Source organism: Ambystoma mexicanum, chromosome 2p (genome assembly GCF_040938575.1).
Source record: "Ambystoma mexicanum isolate Mex_15411 chromosome 2p, UKY_AmexF1_1, whole genome shotgun sequence".
In the NCBI taxonomy this organism is placed as follows: Eukaryota; Metazoa; Chordata; class Amphibia; order Caudata; family Ambystomatidae; genus Ambystoma; species Ambystoma mexicanum.
Window position 1 is genome coordinate 1,182,978,229 of NC_090923.1, and position 19,190 is coordinate 1,182,997,418.

Consider the following 19,190-nt stretch of genomic DNA (forward strand, 5'->3'; position numbering starts at 1 on the left):
GTATCTGACATACAGTAGCACCTGCTTTTGACAGGCACATTGTCACCAGTGTCAATTTCATGCCTACATCATGGTGCAAGGCCTGGCATCTGTGAGAACAAAGAGAAATACTGCCAGAACAAAGCCCTGCAGGCCCTCTGCTGCTCTGTCGTCAGATGTGGCGAGAGATGCACTCCCTCCACTGAGCCATACTGAGGGTTTCTATGCAGCAAAGCAGGAAGGGGCTCACTCTCATCCTCTTCTTGCTCCGAAGCAAGTAAAAGACATGAGACTTCAGCTTGCCTATGGAAAGGCTTGAGCCTGTTAACATGGAATACCTGAGGGGCTACCACAGGGACTCCCATGTCAACCAGATAATTGACTTTGCCCATCTTGGAGATGATCCTGAAGGGTCCAGTCCACTTATCTGCCAAAGCTAGAGGCTTGGTAGGCTCCATCACAAGGATTTCCTGTCCCAGAGTCCAATCCACTTGCGAGGCTTTAAGGTCATGCCAGTATCTGTTCAGCTCCTGGCTTGCCTTTAGATTCACTGTCGCCTGACCCATCATCTGTTTCATCCTCCGTCTGAGACCTAACACATAGTCCCCCACTTGTTTGGCAGGACCTGGACAGGTGGCTTCCAACCCTTCTCTGATCAAGGTAAGGGGCCCCCACACTGGATGGCCAAAGAGTAACTCAAAGGGGCTGAAACCAACACCCTCTTGAGGTACCTCTCTGTAAGCGAGCAGCAGACATGGCAGGAGGAGATCCCATTTCCTCCTTGGGGGCTCTTCCAAAGCGCCTAGCATGCCCTTGAGAGTTTTATTAAATCTCTCGACCAGACCATTGGTCTGGGGATGGTTAAGAGGTAGAGAACTTGTAGGATACCCCACACTCTTTCCACATTGTTTTCATGTAGCTCGAAATGAAGTTGGATCCTCTGTCATAAACAACCTCTTTAGGGAATCCAACACGGGGGAAAAGGCCCAGGAGCACCCTGGCAACCACCTTGGCCGTAACGGTCCGAAGGGGTATAGCTTCAGGGCACCTGGTGGCATGATCTACCAAGACCAGGATGAACCGATGTCCACCTGAAGTAGGAGGGTCAAGGGGACCGACAATGTCAATGCCCACCCTCTCAATTGGTGTGCCAACCACTGGCAATGGCTGCAGTGGGGTAATAAGTCTTGACAGACAACTGACAAGTTGGGCAGGTTCTTGCAGTGGGACTCCACTTCTACTCCCATCCAGGCCAGTATAAATGGGCAGAGAGCCTTTGCTTCGTCTTCTTGGTACCAAGATGACCAGCTAAGGGAACCTCATGCGCCAACTGCAGTAGGAGGACCTGTAAACCTGGGGTGCGACCAACCTCTTGAGGGCACCAGGTTCAGGCTTAGTGGGGTCACTTACAAGGAACTCACCCTCCCAATAGATCCGGAATATCCTAGGCACTTCTCCTTGTGCCTGGGACAGGGCCGGTTTCCTCAGACCCTCAAGAGAGTGGAACTCTCTCTGACCCTTACAGAAGTCCGCCCGTGAGGGTTCCCCTTCAGCTAACAAGCATTGAAGGTCGGGGTGGTCCTCCGGGTTGAGTACCTCTACAGGAGAGTCTTCTGGCTCTTCTCCCACAGGAGTTGAGGCTTGTGTCTCCACTGGATACAGCCGGCCGGAGCATGAATCCCAATGGGTGCTGAAGGAGCAGCAGGAAGGGAAGGGGTTCCTTCTGCAGAGGCAACCTTCTTGCTCTTCCTTCTTCGTCGTTCCTTGGGTTTCCCTGTCGGCGAGGGTACCGGACTCACAGCAGGACCCGGTGTGACCTGTGATCGGGTGACTGCCGCAGCAGTCATGGGTAGACCATCCGTGATCATCCCCAATTCTACCAAATCATTTCCTAACAAAATGTTAGCAGGTACGTTGTCCTGTACCAGAAGAGGAAGCTTGGCTGTCTTGTCTTCAATCGTAATGTTGACTAAGGCTACAGGTGATGATTTGGGAAGCCCACCAGCTAACTTGGAGGTGCTCAAAGGAGCACCTACATAGTGTTCTGGCTTGAGCAGGGTCCTGTCCTCCCACTCATGCTCGCCCCAGCGTCTCTCAAACCAGCAGAAGGCTGGCCATTCAAGAGGACACTTCTCAAAAACTTACGGTTGGTCTGTGGGATTGTCACCAGTACTTCTGCGTACTGGTCCCAGGCCCCCAAGGGACACTAGGGAAATCTCCACGGGAGCACCGAAGGTGATCCCAGTAGAGGATGGGAGGACAGTGGCCTCCACCTCAGGTACGGAGTAGGGGTAAGTCAGGCTGACAGCCTGGACTCCAAGTGCCTTACCCCTACACTTGGGGTTACTCCTTTTGTGGTCCAGAGTCCCACAGTCACAACAAGTGCCAGGAGTGCGGGGTACTGTAATGGAACCACAAGGACCCTGCTTTGCAGCAGGCGGACCACTGCTCTTACTCCCACCCACAAGAGACTTATCCCACTAGGTTTTGGGTCTTGGGAGAGGAAGGTTTTGGTTTACCCGACTGATTGCTTTTGTGACTCCTCAGCCTTCTGAGAGGTCCCCTTTTCTTTGTTCTTGTCCTTCCCACGGCAGTCCTTAGGGCACACCCGGTGGGAGACCCACTTGTCAGCCAGCCTGGCCAGCTTAAAGGGATCTAGAACGTTCTGGTCAGCAACATACTGACGCAACTCCAGTGAACAGGCTTCTGAAAAATACTCAAAAAATAAACAGCTCAACAAACGTTTTCACTTTGTAACCATCAATCCACCCCATCATGTTCATGTGCGCAGCACTCACCCAGTCAACCCAAGACACATTCTCTAAAAGGTATTGGGTCGGTGTCTTGCCAAACTTGGCAATCAAAGCAGACTTCATGCACTCATACTGACTCCTTTCTTCCACACTCAGTTTCAGAATACAGTCATATCCAGTCTGATGCACTCCGCTTGACAAAAACTTAGCCCAATCTCTTTTATCAACATCATGAATTGCAAAAGCCATCTCAAACACTTCAATCTATTGGAGGATGTCAGAACCCTCTGCATACACACCAACCAAATATTTCATAAACTTGGTAGCTGGGGACCTAACACTCAACTGGTTTCACTGAAGTGTCCACTCTAGCTCTGACATTAAGTGCCCTTGTTCTCAAGTTCAATGTCGTGATCTCCGAGTTCAAGATCCCTATTCTTGTGCTTGACTTGTTGTGCCAACTCCTCTTTCTTAAGCTTCACCTAAGCTCCCTAGCTCCAAGTCCACCAAGTCAATATCAACTATTGGCGACCAATTTCCCAAATAGACTAAAGAGTAATCAATGAATGGCCTGAGCCTAGAATTTGCAAACTTGTGTTTCCCAGGAATACCAGATGAGAATCTACCGTTTGTAGACTGAAATCTTAGCTTTACTAAGCTTTTTAGCAAAAATTCTACTACGTTTATTTTAGCTCACATCTTGTCATACGAGGGTGGGGATATCAAAAACAACATCTTCGTCCCTTACACCATAATCTTCAAACATTGCATTCAGATTAAAATCCCCCCTATGACGAGCATCATATTTGCTGGATGGGTAGAAAAATACTTAGCTAATTGCATGTTGTGCAACAGCTTTGCAAGGCGGTTCCTGTGACAGGCCCCTTTTGGGGGTTATAACAAAGTATTAAGTGCCAAAAGGGGTCCTTGCCCCAGTCTATATCAATCACCAGAAGGGTGGTGAAGAAGAAGAAACACATATGCGCTTATACTTCATTCTTGAAGACATACATATGCTGCCAGCCCCCCCCCCAATTCCTCCAGCTCTTGCTACTTCAAAGAAAGCCTTAAATCCAGCCAATTGAATTGGTGTGGTTGCCCACTTCGCCTGAAACATCAACCCAACAACAACAAAAAATATAAGAAGATCACCAGGTCAAGGCCTCCCAATCGATTTGCCAAACAAGCAATGTTCCAGGAGATGATTCTCAGTCAATTCCTGCAATCAATTTCATGGCTGGGGGGGCACAATAGGCAACTGTACACAACCTCTCAGTGTCAGTGATAAAGGGGGCAAGGAGAGATTGTGCAATTCAATATTCTCTTCAAGAAAAGTTGATTTAAATCCATGAGCACAAGATCTTCCTTTTAACCTATATTGCAGTTATGTAAAGGTGCTGGTCTGCCGGGCCTGACCATATTTCAAAAAGTATGATTTCTCGTCATCTAAGTGACAGAATTTGTCAAAGTTACTCTCTTGCCATGATGTTTCTTTTGTCCCAAATCAGATTGCAGACTAAAACCTCTGCAGAACATGCAATCCGATAAGGTCCTTAGAGATGGCAATGCTTTGTTGGATAGGAACCCTATTCCCATATAGTGAGCTAATACTTTGATTGGTGCCCTGCGATATGCAGTCTTAGTTTCATGAAATAAAGCCTTAAATGTGCAGATAAGATCTAATTTTCTCCACTGTGCAAGATCAGGTTGGGTGCATTTCCTTGGTTAGAAAGATTTAAAACCAAGCCATCATTTGGGTCATGTTGGAAGCTGTGGCAGATTGTTTGATCGGTCTCATATCAGCACTCCTTCCTCGATTCCCTGTTGCCTTCGTTATGTCAATGTTTTTGGGAGCTAACCCAGTTTCATATTTTTCGGCGACCAATGAACTCCGATAGGGAGGCTTCCATCGACCCAATTGACTTCAGGTTATTAGTTTGCATACTCACGGAGACCAAATTCTGTTTTTTAAGACTCAGATCTTGACCTCTGCTGATAGCTATCGCAAGATTACGGTCACCAATTTTATCCACTTCCTCTCGCCTAGTGTTCTTTTGATTGTTCCTGGCAATGCAGGACCGTTTTTCTTAATGGATATCAAGTCCAAGCTTTTCTCTAGCAAGAGCCGGTCCTGTAGTCTCTCCTTTCAAACTAAATGTTTTGTTCAACTCTTTTACTAGAACCTCCAACTGTAGGATCCTTCTGGAAGGTTAAGCCTTGGAGCGGTAAAAGAGGGTTCCAATAGTCTCTGCATAGTTCCTATAAAGGATTGATCTTAATTCTCTTCAGAGCAGTTACTTCCTGCTGCTTCGATATGGCCCCTCATGTCCTCCTTAAAAGACCGTTCTTCTGAAAGGTCCTGTCTAGGCACTTTTTCGCCATAACAGGCAACATTAGCATTCACGTAACATAATTTGTAGTATAAGGGGGCTTCTCTGTTCTCCTACCATCAGTAATTGTTTACTGCTCCTTATAACCCACCATAGCAGTGATGGTTCTTTTTAGGCAAAACCCAGGAAGAGGAGGGGGTTGATTACCCTCTCTTGGCTCTCATCCCAACTGCTTGCTGTTGTAATCAGCTGAGTCTTTATTTGTTCTCTCAACCTCAGTCAGGCTCAATTGTTTCTCCCTTAGGCTGGCCTTTTGCCCTCTTGGAATTTTGGGCAAACTCGAGAGTGCCTTGCTGGCCTAGTGAGTTAGCAGATAACAATTGGGTAGATCAATGTAGCTAATAAATAGCCAATCAATTAAATAATCTAACAGTCAAAAAGTCAAAATAGTTGGAAATTAGAGCATCCTATATAGAAAAAATGTGAAAATAATAAACAAGCATCATATAGACCCGGAACATCAACTAACTCTCCTAAACCTTAGTGTCCAAAGTTATAGCTACTCAAACAAGTTTCAGCTAATAAAGGTGTAAACGTATGCGACAAAAACGCTAATAGTGAAGGAAGTTTAAATTGGCTCATGCTGAAATCAGATCCAGCATGCCACTTGTCCACAGGTTCCACACCGGTACGAGTACTTCAAGTACTCCAGTGCCTCTCGAACTAAGGTCAGTTAACCCACCTACTGATCATCTGTATACAAACTAAAATATTTTTTATATAGCACCAATCGCCCGAAGGCCTCAGAGTGCTCACAGACAGACAGACAGAGTGCTGCACATGGAGCAACATGCTGGACCAAGGGGGGGTCCATCCAGTCTAATGTTTAAACACATCAGTTCAGATTTCTGTCGAAAAGTAATGTTTTTAAGCTGAAGTGCTGAGTGGATACAACCCGTGATGTCCAGGAGAAGCAGATTCCAAAGAGACAGGGCCTAAGCATTAAAGCTTGCTCCACCAAGCTTTTTCAGGACAACGCGTGGTAGTTCGAGTAACATCTTGTTATTTGAACGTAGTGTCCGACAGGAGGAAGATTTGTTCACTCTAGTGGCGAGGTAACCCGAAGCTTCGACCATCAGGCATTTAAACACCATAACGGCACCTTTGAATTTGATACGTTGTTCAATCGGGAGCAAATGTAGCTTCCTGCGATAGTCTGAGACATGAGATTGGCGGTCAAGGCCGCAGACAACTCAAACTGCACCATTTTGCAGTACTTCAAGTTTACTAATGTTGCCTTTTGATGTCTGCAGAAGACTATTACAGTAATCCATCTTCATGTTTACTATAGCCGCCGCAATCAGAGCCCCGTCAGACTCAGATAAAGGGGCAGATCTGCCACAGTAGGTGTACATAGTAAGAGCACGAATATTTTAAAATGGGAGACATGTTTTTGAAAGGAAAGGTGGGAGTCAAAATAGACCCCCGGTGTCTTTACTGAGTCCGACACTGGGATAGAGTTCCCATTAATCACAAAGCTTTTGTTTTGTGAATCTAAATTCTTCAGTCTATGGGGTTTTCCAAGCATAAGAAGCTCTGTTTTCGTGTCATTTAATGCCAAGGAGTTTAGGGCCATCAATTTCTGGATCCCTCTGCATCATCCATAAGGCTGTCTGGATCCGGTGACCATGTTATCTACAACTGGCACTCATCAAATACTCTCCCACCAGATCTCTATGCTCTTTAGGCACCAACACTGGCACCAACACTCTGCATGACAAGCGGTTCTCAAAACAGCAAGCTCATTGACAATCTCTTTCCTCGGCTGGCTCCCTCCTCTGGAATAGCCTCCCCCTTCCTCTCCGTCTTGAGCCCGATCTCCTCAAATTCTGGAAGCTCCTCAAGACTTTCTTTTTCACCTCCTCCTTCCTCCTCTCCCTCTCTTGCTAAACCCCACAGTCGCCATGATTGGTGACTAGGGTGCTGTGTCCTTCTGGGCCTTGGCCTACCCCCAATCACCTTCAGCCCCCACCCACCCCCAGCACTTGCCTTTGATGCCCCCTAGCCTGTGCTGTCTCACAGGCCTGCACTTATTGTATTGGCAGTTGACCACTCCCATCAAGAGATATCTGCCAGGCACTTAACCAATGATTGGAACGTACTCCTTAGCACTTCCCTCCGTGGAGCCCCTCGAACTTATCCCCCCCAAACCCAATTGTCCCTTCTCTCTCTCTGCAATTGCACGTTCTGAATGCTCATAAGGCCTAGTAGGACTGCCTCTTTCTTCTCTTCACTGTTATCATAGTCTCTTTCTTCTCTTCACTGTTATCATAGTCTCTTTCTTCTCTTCACTGTTATCATAGTCTCTTTCTGCTCTTCACTGTTATCATATTTGCCCCTCATTCCCCCCCTGACCTGTGGGCACTTTGAAGCATAATTTACTTTATAAGCGCCTTACAAATGCATTATAAATGAATGCCCTGGGTCCTATACAAATAATGATTTTCCCAATCCCCCTTGTCCCTTCTCTCCCTCTCTGCAATTGCACGTTCTGAATACTCATAAGGCCTAGTAGGACCGCCTCTTTCTTCTCTTCACTGTTATTATATTTGCCCCTCATTCCCCCCCCCCCCCCCCTCTGGGTGCTTTGAAGCATAATTTACTTTATAAGCGCCTTACAAATGCACTATAAATTAATGCCGAGTCCTATACAAATAAGGATTTTATTGTGCCAACACTTGCGTATAGGCACATTATAAATAACCAAAAAATAAACCACAATGCGAGAACAGAATAACCTGGGAAAGCCTTTGCGTTACATACATGCCAATACGTTGCCACGGCTGGGAGGAAAGTTGTGTAATACAAAAAGGGAGAAGTGAATTTTCCCATTGGATTGAATTGGGCCAAACACATTTTAGGAGGGAGAAAATAAAAAGTAGCACCATTACTGGTGAAAATATCACGAGTCTCCCACACAAATCGGGAGGGTTGCCATGTAGGCATTTATGACTTAAGAACGTGCATACTCTGTGTGCCGAAGCGTTCGTTATAGCAGTCATAGAGATGAAGCAGTAAAAAAAAGGTGGAAACTCTTCAGCCCGCATCATTTCAACCCAGTAATACGTAATCTCTGACATCTGTTCTCACTGTGCAGCAAGGAACATGGCATCTTTTTAGTTGTTACTACCCGTACTAAAATGCCCTTCTTCTCACACAGCAGCACTCACATTTTTGTTGTGAAGGAACTACTTCAACAGGACGTGACGTAGAACAGCTTCTTACATGCCTGCCTGCGAGTCGTACCTTCAACGTCACCCTCTTCGTCAGTGCGGCGCCGTCTCCCAATGTACTAGAGAGCACGCCTTCCTATTGGTCCTTGCCACAGGAGCCAGCACAGGAACTGGAAGTGACGGATGCGCAGGCAGGACAGGCTTTAAAAGAAGCGGAAGTGCATGGCTTAAGTTACCAACGAGAAAACATTGGCTTATTCTATGCAATAGTTACTTAGTTATGTTTAAGTGAGTTTAGGAAAAGCAGAATCTCACCCGCATTTTTGTTTAGCGAAGTGTCTTTGATCATTCGTTTTTCATTATTTAAACCGCAGTATTTGAGGAAGCCAAAGTAGAAGCTTCATATTGATATTTTGATATTGATATTTAATTTCTATCGCGCTCGTACACAAGTGTTTCAGAGCGCGAAAGTGTTTCATGCGTGTGTCCCCCCCTAAAATCAGGCTTTTAATAACAAAATGTGCGTTTTCTTCGACCGTCTACGTTTTACATGATTTAAGCTGCGGTTTTTGAGGGTGCGAGAAGAGGCTGCTTATGTTTGCAAAGTGAAAGTTGCATTTGTTAAGAACATACATGCCAACATTTTGCCATAGCTGAGAGGGAGATTTTGTAAAAGAAATCGGGAAAATTTACATGCCAACATTCGGATGCACCTGGGCGGGAGATTTCATCAGGGAAATCGGGAGACCAATATTTTCCCATACGAATGCATTGGGGCTACATATATTTTAGGCGGGAGACCGTGAAAAATAGCAATATTTTTCACTGAAAAATCGGTAGTGTCCTACCTAAATCAGGAGGGTTGGCAAAGAATTTTATTTTACAGGACATTTTAAAATATGTGCATGAGTGCATTTTCAAAAAGAAAATAATGTTTTGTTTGTTTATTTGACACTTCATTTAGGTGTGACACCTTTGTTTGAAGCAAAACTGGACTTTGACGCCTGCCCCTATTTTTTAGAAGCACTGTCCCCACAACACACCCTTTTTTTTTATAGATATCAAAACTAGCAAGGGGGGCACAGAGCATTTGAGAACGTGGGTCTATGATATAATATTGGAGTCATAGTGGGATTGTCATCTACACAATCGAAGGCTGGATTGGGTAAATAATTATAAGGAGGAGAGTATGCCCCGAAATTTAAAGGTAACCTGTAGCACCACCAATGATGAGTTGCAAGTGTGTAAAGTGATATGTTCAGGAATAGAGAATAGATGGGGGGAGTCTGATTGGTCCTGGCTTGCAGCCACTTGTGAGTCACTTCAAGGCAGCTTTAATAAAGTGCCCTTGATGGGTATTATTTGTTGAAACTCTAGGGGCACTAGCCATTTAGTAAATAATATGAATTCATGTGAAATATTAAAGGAATTCCCTATAATAATGATCCAGGAGACTTGGTTAACAATGAATGTCTGTTTGGATGGGTACTGCATAAGTCAGCAATTGGCAACTCAAGGACAAGTAGGTAAACTATCATGGGGCCTCCTCACTACTATCGAAAATAAGATGGGATGGTCACTCAAAGCTTACGTATTCTGGTATGCAACGTCATGGTTGATTGGTATTTGAATGAGGTGGAATCCTCTGCTACCAATTTCTTTATTATGAATATCTACTGGAATTCGGATAGATTTCTGATTGGGCCCTTCCTTAAAAAGAATGAGTCCTTGTTAGAAGATTGGTACATGCAAGGTCAGGGAGGCTTTGTCCTTTTGGCAGGTGATCTAAATTCTAAACTGTCACTATTAAATGGGGAGGAAGAGAGTGAGGAGACGTTTCGCCTTAGGGCTGCCACCCTGGATGAAAACGGTGACCTTCGGTCTACATTCATGCTCATAGGAATGTTGCTGGTGATTTTTCATTGTGTGACACCTGGTACATGGGCAATTGTGCCTCCAGAAATTACTATGTTATGGTTAATAAGGAGCTATTCCCTCGAGTAAACTTTCGAATTAGGGACACATGCCTGAGTTACCATAGGATGTTAACTGCTCAATTCTCTATTAAGCAGTACACAAAGGAGGGCCCAACTGGAGGGTCTAGTAAATTCAGCAGGGGACCACATTAAATGGAAACAGGAATATCACATTTTATTTGGTTGTCATGAATGCTCTGGATGATTCAAGAGAGTGTTTAACCTCATCTTATTCGTATAGCACCTTTATTAAAAAGTCTGAAAATAAGTTGTCCTCGAGCTTAAGTTTGTGCTCTTGTTTTCAAACAGAACATGGTTCTCTCCTCACCTCGAGAGAACCTCTTCCTTTGAGTTCTTGAACCTTTTAAACAAAACAGAGTTTTGTTTCTTCCTGAAGGTAAGTAACCCTCTCCACCAATTATATATTGTTCTCCTGCCTTCAGGAAGAAACAGAGGAGACCTCTCCTGACATAACCCACACACTTCTCATGCAAAGAATATACAAGTAAACAACCTTTGCTTGAAAGTTCCAACAAACTTTGCTTGAAAGTTCCAACAAACTTAGAGAAAAACCCCAGTTCCCCAATCTTCTGTAGGGAACCTCTTCCTGGGTTCCTGTTCTATTTCTCCTATAAACACAAAGTTCCTCACAATTTCCTGGCGGGATCTTCCTCCCCAGCCTGTGGCATAAAATAATCATTTCCATTCTTTTCCATGCCTGGTTCATTAACCTGTGACCACAAAAGTGATGGGTGGAAGGTTTTGAATGAATCTGTACCACTGGCAATGCTCTGGGCAACCTTCCACACCACCGTTTTTTAGCCCGTCTGCGCCATTGCAAAAGTAGTCCAACCATATGCAAATCAGTCAGGTACTGCCACCAATGGTAGCAGCCCATCCCGAACTGCTATGCCAGGTCCCCTCTGCACGGAAACACAAGCAACCCCAGACATGTTTCGGCCTTGTTGGGCCTCCTCAGTGAGGTGCAGCTTGGTTCCCTATGGCACAGCGAGGAAGGGACCCACGTCTGGGCATACCCTCTCTCACATAGTGAGACAAACTGTGACCACAAAAGTGATGGGTGGAAGGTTTTGAATGAATCTGTACAACTGGCAAGACTCTGGGCAACCTCCCACACCACAGTTTTTTTAGCCCGTCTGCGCCATTACAAAAGGGATCCAGCCATATGCAAATCAGTCAGGTACTGCCACCAATGGTAGCAGCCCAGCCCGAATTGCTAGGCCAGGTCCCCTCTGCACGGAATGCACAAGCAACCCCAGACATGTTTCGGCCTTGTTGGGCCTCCTCAGTGAGGTGCAGCTTGGTCTCCTATGGCGCAGCGAGCAAGGGACCCACGTCTGGGCATACCCTCTCTCACATAGTGAGACAAACTGTGACCACAAAAGTGATGGGTGGAAGGTTTTGAATGAATCTGTACCACTGGCAATGCTCTGGGCAACCTTCCCCCCCGAGTGGGACGGGTATGCCCACGGGTCCCGAGTCTGCCGGGCCTAGAGACCCAAGCTACTCCTCACTGATGATGCCCAACAAGGCTGAAACATGTCTGGGGATGCTTGTGGTCTCGTGCAGAAGGGATGTGACCTAGCAGTTCGGGCTGGACTGCCCCTTTTGGGGTAGGACCAAACCTGATTTGCATATGGTTTTTCCCTTTTTGTAATGGCTTGGCAGGCTAAAAAACGATGGTCTGGAGGGTTGCCTAGATCATTGCCCGTGGTTATGATTAATTCAAAACCTTCCAGCCATCACCTTTCTGTTTTGTTCTGGTTCAGTAACATTCCAGGCCTTATCGTAGACTTTCCAAATTATGTATCAAGTCAGGTTTACTAGCCTGCCAGACTTGATGTTCGCAGCTTTTAGTTCTCTTGCAATGAAATGGGTCTTTGAGCCTTATCCATTCCTCTGATGGGCCTTGCCCGATTCCATCTGGGTCTCAGACCCTGTTCCTCTGCTTTAAATGGATTCCTTTTCCCACTTTACTTATTGTCCATTTGGATAGACCTGGTATACTTTCCTGCTAGGTACTTTCCCTTGTATCAAAGTATGTGCCTTCACTGTTATCGCTTTGTACCCTTTGCTATGGGTTTATCTGTTTCATATATCTGTATGTTTCCTCTTTCATCCACTTGTAATCTTCGGGGTGTTTTTATATGGTTTACAAAGTTTGTATCAATTGGTATCGGAATCCTTACACCCCTTGTGCTCTTCAGGATGCTTTCATGTGATTTACAAAGTTTGCATTAATCTGATTGGGATCCCATTCTCCCCCTTGTGCTCCTCAGGATGCTTTCATGTGATTTACAAAGTTTGCATTAATCTGTATGGGATCCCCTTAGCCCCTTTGTGCCCTTCGAGATGCTTTCACAATGTTGCTTAATTCCTTTAGATCCCTTAATGCTCCGCTAACTGGCCCGGCCCTTTCCCAAACTTTGGGAATTCTTGGCACAGTCTCCTGTTAAGGTGAACTCCCAGGAATTCAGAGCCTTTTGCTAAGAGTCTGTGGGTGCCGAACTCATGGAATGCCTAACTCCTTCCCAGCCCAAAAGGATCTAAGGTATAACTGGTTTATTACAGCCAACAAACCACAGGGATCACATGCACGGCAGCGATTCCGGGCACCTCTCAGCAAATTCTGGCTAGCAGGGCAGTTTTGGTAACAAATGGCGTCACAACTCACGTCACATTCCGGGCCTTCAAATACCTAACTCCACTCTGGATAGGTTGTTGAGTGGTAGTTCCCCTATAGGAGCCCATATAGAGGTGAGTTCATTGGACCAGGCCACGTCAGGTGTCAGATTGAACTATCCCAGACAATTGCTACTTTATAATTGTTACAGTGTGCAGACCCCATGATTGGTCAGTGATCCCAGCTACCCACCCCTAAGGTCATGAATTTTGGTTGGTGGAGCCCTGAGCCCCCAAGCCTGGGACAAACGGAGTTCCCAGACCGCAAGACACCTGTTCACGGAGCATGTGCAACTATGTGTCCGTGAGGTGCAACTATGTGTCAGCGTCATTACCGTGTGTGGATCATCATTGCTGTGAGCACGCTCCATTCTCAGCGCAGAACTGTAACTTAAGTGAAAGTTTGTTGCGAACATTGTCTGGGCCGTGAGATGGTTTGCTCTTCCCAGCCACCAAATCTTGGCTTATCAGCTCGGCCAGATCACGTGCTTGGAGACCAGGAGCTCTGAATTATTTTGTATTTTACGTGAATGGGCTCCTTTGCAGCTCGTCTTACTTCGGTTCAGGGTGAGGAATGTCACTTGCTACATTGCAACCTTGTCAGTGGCTTTGTTCCTGCCTCAGTGATTCTGCTTGCAGAGCATTCTGTGTGGCTTCAGGTTTTCTAAAATGATCATGGCCTACTAGAACCTCATTAGCCCTGGTCTGGTTTCTACTGTATACGCCTTTCATAGTATCCATAGGCTAGTACATTATGGCTGTCGGGTCCCTCGAGTGCTCCTGCCATTTCATAGGGTTATTCGCATGTAAGCATTGGAAAGCATTTTCCTGCGTTGCTGCGGCAAGCTAATGGCAAAAATAATAAATGTGCAGACAGTATGTACATGTCACTGTCCTCTAACTCATAGAACTGTACGCATGTGTTCTTCGTGTAGTTGGGTGTGTGAGTTTCCCGAATGTGCGGATGGGATGTGTGCTTCATGTCTGACGTAGCTATGTCGTGGTGGTGTCTGTAATGACTTGAGACATGGCTTCTCGGCGCCTTAGTCGATTCTGTCCATGTATCTGTCTCCCTCTTGTGTATATTCATCCACTCTGGGTAGTGTTCGCACTGCTCCTGGGTTGTAGGGTCTGGCAAGAGGGTATCTCTTGTGGTAGTTGTCAACCATACCACCACAGTCTCTTCCATCGTATATCAATCGCCATACCTTCGTTATCCCTGCCCGGTGTGCTTAGTAGTTGATGTGATCTTCAAATGACCAGTACATATAGACGCACCCACCTTTGGGTTTGCACCATACCCCCTTCCCTACATATTTCTTTGGGCTGCATGGGTTTTCTACCTTCATTCCAGGTGGGAATATGTCAGATTCTGCTATTTTCTGCCTTAGTCTCTCTCTTTCCTTTACAATACTGCCCATAGCTTCTCCATTCTCCAGTTCCATTAGTACTTGCATCCCTACTACCTCTTACGCAATTTTCTAGCACCTTCGAATACATCTTGATCCCACACAGAGATTCTGCTCCCAGTACTAGTCCTCCAACTATCACCTTCAGTCCATCAGCCAGCCAGGAAGGCACCCATGACCAGAGTTAGGCGAACCAGCTCTTGTCCTTTCCTGTTCCCTTCGCCTCTTGTTCAATTATTGTGTGCATCACATCAGGGCTAATTGAGCGACTGCGTCTCAGTGTCCCGTTGTCTTCGTCTTTGGCAGGTATGAACGTGCAACAGGAACTCCCTATTATTTTCCGCAAACTCCTCCTTCCATAGCTGTAAGGAGATCCAGAACATATCTATTCTGGAGCGCCACCAACCTTATTGCTCTGAGCTCTTCTTTGATTGGTTACCATCAACTCCGAGCGGGTGATCTAGCGTTTGCATACATCTGTACTGAGGGTAATAGTGATGCAAAGAACATTTGTGTTCTGCTGAATAATTTTCCCCATAAGTAATTTCCCTCTCTCTTTACCCTGCTTAGTGTTTTGTGTTGGTTAGTATTGTACGGTTGGACAGTTGCTGCAGTGTTCAGTGATCTTTTCTTCCTCTTGTTGGGTTACATTTTCAGGAACTCATCTAGCTTGACGTCCTTCCTCGGTACCACTAAAGAGGGCATGTTGACGTGTGCTAGGGAGCATAACCCTCCCCAGTTTGGTGGCAGTTTGTGATATGCCTTTGCTCTGCAAGCCCAATAGTGGTCCATCAGTTCTGCTGTTCCCGCTCCCATTTCTGGTATTGTTTCTATTCTTTTGCATCCAATGTTTTCTCCTACTTCTTATTCGCCATTGCGTTGATAACACAGTGTTGTTGTAGTAAGGGGAACTATTGGCATAGGTCCAGCTTCCCTGTCCACCCATGTCACCAATGATGTGCTTCTGTCCCACTCTTTGAGGCACTTGTCATTTTCTTCTTGCACTTTATTCACTGGTGCCTTTGCTAAGGTTAGGGCTTTACTTCTCAACACTCCTTACTTGTCCATAGATCAGTATTTGTGGTCTCTCCCAGCACCCCGGCTCTCCTTCTACTTCCCTCGCTCTCCACTTGCATGGCAGATATTGCTGTGTGATTGTCTTTGTTTCCCCTTTTTCAGATCCTTCTGTTATGTACTGCAACCCCTCACCGAGTTGCCAGTAATTGTTCATCACAGGTAACGTCTTAATATAGTTGTCCTCGTAGGGAAAGGTCACCTTGGACATTCACCTTAATGTGGCTGTTCTCCCTTGGAATCTTCCTTGTGTTTGGAACATTGCTAGATACATCAGACATTGTGCTGTTGCTGCAGGGATTTCTGTTGCCAAGAAGGTACGGGAAGCGCTCATAGTAAAGGGGATTAATAAGCAGACATAGCAGCTCTCCCCGGTAGTATCCCAACCAATTTAGACATGTGCTTCTACCACATGTTGTTTTTTACGTGTGCTGTTTCTGTGAGATATGTGTCAACTTCCTTTATGTCTGTGCCAACACTGTGCTTACCTCTTCTTACCTCATCAGCAGTGTCTTCACTTCCACCTGACATGATAGTCCTTGCTGCTTGGGTCGGGAATTGTTAGTGTGGGAGACAGCGGTGACATGCAAAACAAAGTACAGCTGCCAGAAGGCAGTACCTAAGAGCCCAGTGGATAATAGGAACCGCACAACAATCATGACAATCTTTATTGTTTGTACCATAATTACTTATGCACTATTGAGCAGCTGATGAGATGATAAAGTTGCTTGCCTGAAAATCGAGAGAAGAGGCGTTATTATATTAGTATTTGTGAGTAGTATTTAAGCTCTGCATACTAAATAATCACTGAGTGCCCATGCAAATATCTCTTACCAAATTTTCTGTATAGAGGAGTTTCGTAACGTTGGAAGGACAGAGTATGCACTGTGTTCAAGTTGTGTGTATGTTTCGGCCAAATACTCTATGAATACTAGGAAGTAAATCTCAGGGGAACGTGCTGTAAAATGGCAGGGTCTTCTTATAGCACGAACGAATTGGTTGGAAAATGCTTTGGGGCGATCAATAGGAGGTAACATCAGACAGTCCTCTCTAACAATTATATCACAGTCGCAGCACCCTGCATGTGTGAAAAAAGAAGAGAAATGTTAAGACGGTGCACTGCTGTGGTCGGTTCGCGACCTGCGTTTACGAAAAAAGGAAAATGTTAAATTGTGTTACTGCTGTCAATGTGCATTTATGTTGAAGTTGTTTCTTCTCAAGGGAGTGTGTTTGGAAGAGGGGATATTTCAGAGGTCAAATTACTTGGGAAGAGGGTAGTGTTCTTCATTGGTCAATTTGCACCAATGTTGCTGTGGGAACTTCAGTGGCTTGGGAGCGTTTGACCATTGAGTGGCCAGTAGTCTCTAGTTCAGGGGTGTTTGGGACATTTGTGTTTTCTTGTGGATCATCAGTCGTTGCAACGTTGGCCCTGTCAATCTCTGCAGTTGTGCGTTGGGGCGAGGCCAATGCTTTGTAGGGCTTGATGTCCTGGAAGTGATACCAAACCTACTTCCCTTGCAACCTCACTGCTCTATCGGTTATTGCCTCAACGATGTGTGGACCAGTAAAGCGGGGTGCATTCTATCGCCTCACAAAATTCGTAAGAAGGACGAGTTCTCCTTTTTACACAAGTTGTACCTGGCGTGTTTCTTGTTCTTGGTCGTTAGTACCTGCTTCTACGTTGTCTTCATGCCTGCCCTGTGTTCGCTGTATCTGACGAGAGATAAAAGAAGCGCTAGAAACTAGTGAAGTTACATAGTCGGACATTTCCTGTCCTAATATATCAGCCACATTTTCGCAGTCCTTCAGTGCCCTAGTGGGAGGAGCCAATGGGAGGTGCATGTGCCGTACTGTCACCACTTCGTGGAGTGTTAAATGGTGGTCAGACCCTGGTTTGTTGCGCAGTTCGAATAGGGCTAATGGCAAACAATGCAACCAGTTTTTCTTGGTGTTTTGCAGAATTTATGCAATTTGCTCCTTCAAGAGACCATTGAGGTGTTCACACAATCCATTTGCTTGCGGGTGGTTTGCACATGCAAATTTGTGTTTTATTCCTAGCAGGGTAGTGATGTGTTGGAACATTTCATTGGCGAAGTGAGGGCCGTTGGCAGACCACAGGATCTCACAAATGCCCACTTTGGGAATACTTCCTAGGCCAGAAACTTTGCAGCTCAGAGGGCGTCAGCATGGCAGCAGGGTCCAGCCTCTACCCATCATGAGAAGGGGCAGAGAAGCACTATCATGTAGCTGTATCCTTGACATACTTGGATCATGTCCACATAGTCAACATGGAGGTGCAGGAATGGGCCTTTGGGTCTGGGTATGGCTCCTTACAACACTCAGGGTGTGTCTAGCGGTGAACCGCTGGCACATCAAACAATTACTGATAAAGTTCGCTACATGTTTATTTAAATTAGGACAGAACCATGATTCGCCAATGCGTGCTGCAATGACGCAAGTGGTAAGCACGGGACATTGAACATCCTCTCTTTACCCAGAGTTCCTTTTCATCCCTGGGTGCAGCCCCCTGCAGTTCCATTATCTGAGTTTCTGGAAGGTAATTGTATCCCTCCTTCAACAGCATCTGCCCCACCCCCTCTTTCTTTTTGTTTTCCCTTCAATTCCCACATTTCTCCGAAATATGATGCACACTTTGCTTCATAGTCTGTTGCTTCATTGCATCCTCCCCAATAGTGTGCGCTTGACACTTCACTAATGCTAGTTCCTGTGGGTATGTTATTAGTTCTATTAGTTCTCCTAACAGGGCATGCTGTACCAGAGTTCCGTCAGCTCTCCTGAATCCTCTCCTGAGCCATCCTACTAATCCTGAATGTACTGTTGAGGTGACATAAGCACTGTCTGAGTAGATTGTAACCCTCTTGTCTGCATTGTTTTGCAGGGCCAATATTAGTGCAACTAATTCTGCTGCTTGAGCTGAATAATGAGGAGGTAATCGAGCACTCACTACTACCTCGCTTGTCCAATCTTCCTTCAATCTCACTACAGCAGCCCCAGTTCTCCTGATGACATCACTTTGTTCAATAGTTGAAGAACCACCAATGTACAGTACCTCTCCCTCCTCAAGTACACCTTCCTCTACCTTGCTTGTCTCAGTGTATATCTCTATGTTTTTGGTGCAGTCATGGGCCCATTCTCCTGGTTGGTAGACATCTGCCATGAATAGTGATGGGTTTACATTTTTGCATCTTACTATCTTCAATTCTGGTTTTGAAAGTGTTATCTCATAACCTGTTGCTCTTTGTGTTGTCAGTGTGTTTTTTTGGCTTGTGCAGTATCGCAAAGAGGGCCTGGCGTGTTCCACGTAGAGGGTGGTTGTGCTCCCCATTGTTATTGTTGAGGCCTGTTCTACTGCGAATGCTGCAGCAGCCAATGATTGTTCGCACAGATAATGTCCTCTCATAATTGGATCAAGTTGTCCACTGTAATAAGCAATCGGCCTATGGCCCATGCTTGTCTTTTGGGTCAGTACTGCCTTCATAACCACACAGTCGGCATGTGAAAACAGGAAGAATTCTTTTTGTATTCTGGGGTCCCTAACACTGGAGCTGTGCATATTGCTTCTTTCAGCTCGCTGGAGGCTTCAGTCATTTCTCTTTTCCAACCCAGCGGCTTTGATTCTCTCTGTGCTTCCTTGAGGGTGGTTAAGAGTGGACATGTGTAGGAACTGTAGTCAAAAACCCATGCCCTGCAATAGTTGCATAAGCCGAGAAAC

General features: G+C 45.7%; 1 protein-coding gene across 3 annotated transcripts in view; it reads right to left on the minus strand.

Annotated features, from left to right (window-relative positions):
• Positions 1–19,190, minus strand: part of LOC138567301 (cyclin-Q-like) — a 518,793-nt gene that overhangs the window by 255,599 nt on the left and 244,004 nt on the right. The window contains exon 1 of one of the 3 annotated variants that reach the window (XM_069645370.1): positions 8,293–8,473. The exons of 1 other annotated variant lie outside the window; for it this stretch is intronic. The gene's annotated coding sequence lies outside the window, so the exon portion shown is untranslated. Of the gene's footprint in view, positions 1–8,292; positions 8,474–19,190 lie in introns of those variants that run through there. One more of the 3 variants, XM_069645369.1, reaches the window with a different exon arrangement.